Raw genomic sequence first — 4,640 nt, forward strand, 5'->3', positions numbered from 1 at the left:
TCTGCCCCTGTGTTGTGCCAGCCAGATGTTTCGCTTCCGTTTCAGGTCGAGGTTGATGCTTCTGAGATTGGAGCAGGGGCTGTTTTGTCGCAAAGAAGTTCTGATGGCTCGGTGATGAAACCATGTGCCTTCTTTTCTAGAAAGTTTTCGCCTGCTGAGCGTAATTATGATGTTGGCAATCGAGAGTTGTTGGCCATGAAGTGGGCATTCGAGAAGTGGCGTCATTGGCTTGAAGGAGCCAAGCATCGCGTGGTGGTCTTGACGGATCACAAGAATTTGACTTATCTCGAGTCTGCCAAACGGTTGAATCCTAGACAGGCTCGATGGTCGCTATTTTTCTCCCGTTTTGATTTTGTGGTTTTGTACCTTCCGGGCTCTAAGAATGTGAAGGCTGATGCCCTGTCAAGGAGTTTTGTGCCTGACTCTCCGGGTGTTCCTGAGCCGGCGGGTATTCTCAAAGAGGGGGTAATTTTGTCTGCCATCTCCCCTGATTTGCGGCGGGTGCTGCAAAAATTTCAGGCTGATAGACCTGACCGTTGCCAGCGGAGAAACTGTTTGTCCCTGATAAATGGACTAGTAGAGTTATCTCTGAGGTTCATTGTTCGGTGTTGGCTGGTCATCCTGGAATCTTTGGTACCAGAGATTTGGTGGCTAGATCCTTTTGGTGGCCGTCTTTGTCACGGGATGTGCGTTCTTTTGTGCAGTCCTGTGGGACTTGTGCTCGGGCTAAGCCCTGCTGTTCTCGTGCCAGTGGGTTACTTTTGCCCTTGCCGGTCCCGAAGATGCCCTGGACGCATATTTCTATGGATTTTATTTCTGATCTCCCTGTCTCTCAAAAGATGTCGGTCATTTGGGTGGTTTGTGATCGCTTCTCTAAGATGGTCCATTTGGTACCCTTGTCTAAATTGCCTTCCTCCTCTGATTTGGTGCCATTGTTTTTCCAGCATGTGGTTCGTTTACATGGCATTCCGGAGAACATCGTTTCGGACAGGTTCCCAGTTTGTTTCGAGGTTTTGGCGATCCTTTTGTGCTAGGAAGGGCATTGATTTGTCTTTTTCCTCGGCTTTCCATCCTCAGACAAATGGCCCATCCGAACGAACTAATCAGACTTTGGAAACATATCTGAGATGCTTTGTTTCTACTAATCAGGATGATTGGGTGTCCTTTTTGCCTTTGGCTGAGTTCGCCCTTAATAATCGGGCCAGCTCGGCTACTTTGGTTTCGCCGTTTTTCTGAAATTCTGGTTTCCATCCTCGTTTCTCTTCAGGGCAGGTTGAGTCTTCGGACTGTCCTGGTGTAGATACTGTGGTGGATAGGTTGCAGCAGATTTGGACTCATGTGGTGGACAATTTGACATTGTCCCAGGAGAAGGCTCAACGTTTCGCTAACCGCCGGCGCTGTGTGGGTCCCCGACTTCGTGTTGGGGATTTGGTTTGGTTGTCGTCTCGTTATGTTCCTATGAAGGTTTCCTCTCCTAAGTTTAAGCCTCGTTTCATTGGTCCGTATAAGATTTCTGAGGTTCTCAATCCTGTGTCATTTCGTTTGACCCTTCCAGCTTCTTTTGCCATCCATAATGTGTTCCATAGGTCGATGTTGCGGAGATACGTGGCGCCTGTGGTTCCATCCGTTGATCCTCCTGCCCCGGTGTTGGTTGAGGGGGAGTTGGAGTATGTGGTGGAGAAGATTTTGGATTCTCGTATTTCGAGACGGAAACTCCAGTACCTGGTCAAGTGGAAGGGTTATGGTCAGGAAGATAATTCCTGGGTCTTTGCCTCTGATGTTCATGCTGCCGATCTGGTGTGTGCCTTTCATTTGGCTCGTCCTGGTTGGCCTGGGGGCTCTGGTGGGGGCTCGGTGACCTCTCCTCAAGGGGGGGGTACTGTTGTGAATTCTGTTGTCAAGCTCCCTCCTGTGGTCATGAATGGTACTTCGGCTGGTTCTGTCCATGAGCTTCCTCTGGTGGTTGTGAGTGGGGCTGCGGCTTCTGAGTTTCCTTCCACAGGTGACGAGGTTAATTCGTTAGCTGGCTGCTCTATTTAACTCCATTTAGATCATTGCTCCATGCCACCTGTCAATGTTCTAGTATTGGTCTAGTTCGCTCCTGGATCGTTCTGGTGACCTGTCTTCTCCAGCAGAAGCTAAGTTCCTGCTTGATTTTCTCTTGTTTGCTATTTTTCTGTCCAGCTTGCTATTTTGGTTTTTGTCTTGCTTGCTGGAAGCTCTGGGATACAGAGGGCACGCCTCCGCACCGTGAGTCGGTGCGGAGGGTTTTTTTGCGCACTCTGCGTGGTTTTTTGTAGATTTTGTGCTGACCGCAAAGTTACCTTTCCTATCCTCTGTCTGTTCAGTAAGTCGGGCCTCTCTTTGCTAAAATCTATTTCATCTCTGTGTTTGTGATTTTCATCTTAACTCACAGTCATTATATGTGGGGGGCTGCCTTTTCCTTTGGGGAATTTCTCTGAGGCAAGGTAGGCTTTATTTTTCTATCTTTAGGGCTAGCTAGTTCTGAGGCTGTGACGAGTTGCATAGGGAGCGTTAGGAGCAATCCATGGCTATTTCTAGTGTGTGTGATAGGATTAGGGATTGCGGCAGCAGAGTTCCCACGTCCCAGAGCTTGTCCTGTATTATTGTAACTATCAGGTCTTTCCGTGTGCTCTTAACCACCAGGTCCATTATTGTCCTAATCACCAGGTTATAACACTGGCCCGATTATTAAGGGCGAACTCAGCCAAAGGCAAGAAGGACACCCAATCATCCTGATCAGCAGAAACAAAGCATCTCAGATATGTTTCCAAAGTCTGATTAGTTGGTTCGGTTTGGCCATTAGTCTGAGGATGGAAAGCCGAAGAAAAAGACAAATCAATGCCCATCTTAGCACAAAAGGACCGCCAAAACCTCGAAACAAACTGGGAACCTCTGTCCGAGACGATATTCTCCGGAATGCCATGCAAACGAACCACATGCTGGAAAAACAATGGCACCAAATCAGAGGAGGAAGGCAATTTAGACAAGGGTGCCAAATGGACCATCTTAGAGAAGCGATCACAAACCACCCAAACGACCGACATCCTTTGAGAAACAGGGAGATCAGAAATAAAATCCATAGAAATATGCGTCCAGGGCCTCTTCGGGACCGGCAAGGGCAAAAGCAACCCACTGGCACGAAAACAGCAGGGCTTAGCCCGAGCACAAGTCCCACAGGACTGCACAAAAGAACGCACATTCCGTGACAAAGACGGCCACCAAAAGGATCTAGCCACCAAATCTCTGGTACCAAAGATTCCAGGATGACCAGCCAACACCGTACAATGAACCTCAGAGATAACTCTACTAGTCCATCTATCAGGGACAAACAGTTTCTCCGTTGGACAACGGTCAGATCTATCAGCCTGAAACTTCTGCAGCACGCGCCGCAAATCAGGGGAGATGGCAGACAAAATTACCCCCTCTTTAAGAATACCCGCCGGCTCCGGAACACCCGGAGAGTCAGGCACAAAACTCCTTGACAGAGCATCAGCCTTCACATTCTTAGATCCCGGAAGGTATGAAACCACAAAATCAAAACGGGAGAAAAATAGTGACCATCAAGCCTGTCTAGGATTCAACCGTTTGGCAGACTCGAGATAAGTCAAATTCTTGTGATCCGTCAAGACCACCACACGATGTTTAGCTCCTTCAAGCCAATGTCGCCACTCCTCGAATGCCCACTTCATGGCCAACAACTCTCGATTGCCAACATCATAATTGCGCTCAGCAGGTGAGAACTTTCTAGAAAAGAAGGCACATGGTTTCATCACCGAGCCATCAGAACTTCTTTGCGACAAAACAGCCCCTGCTCCAATCTCAGAAGCATCAACCTCGACCTGAAACGGAAGCGAAACATCTGGCTGGCACAACACAGGGGCAGAAGAAAAACGACGCTTCAACTCCTGAAAAGCCTCTACAGCCGCAGAGGACCAATTGACCACATCAGCACCTTTCTTGGTCAAATCAGTCAACGGTTTAGCAATACTAGAAAAATTAGCGATGAAGCGACGGTAAAAATTAGCAAAGCCCAGGAACTTCTGCAGGCTCTTCATAGATGTTGGCTGAGTCCAATCATAAATGGCCTGAACTTTAACAGGGTCCATCTCAATATTAGAAGGGGAAAAAATGAAACCCAAAAATGAAACCTTCTGAACTCCAAAGAGACACTTTGACCCCTTCACAAACAAAGAATTCGCACGAAGGACCTGGAACACCATTCTGACCTGCTTCACATGAGACTCCCAATCATCCGAAAAGACCAAAATGTCATCCAAATATACAATCAGGAATCTATCCAGGAACTCTCGGAAGATGTCATGCATAAAGGACTGAAACACAGATGGAGCATTAGAAAGCCCGAATGGCATAACCAGGTACTCAAAATGGCCCTCGGGCGTATTAAATGCTGTTTTCCATTCATCGCCTTGTTTAATACGCACAAGATTATACGCCCCTCGAAGATCTATCTTGGTGAACCAACTAGCCCCCTTAATCCGAGCAAACAAATCAGACAGCAGCGGCAAAGGATACTGAAATTTGACTGTGATCTTATTGAGAAGGCGGTAATCAATACAAGGTCTCAAAGAGCCATCCTTCTTGGCCACAAAAAAGAA

This window comes from Ranitomeya imitator, chromosome 10 (assembly GCF_032444005.1).
Source record: "Ranitomeya imitator isolate aRanImi1 chromosome 10, aRanImi1.pri, whole genome shotgun sequence".
NCBI classification, from domain to species: Eukaryota; Metazoa; Chordata; class Amphibia; order Anura; family Dendrobatidae; genus Ranitomeya; species Ranitomeya imitator.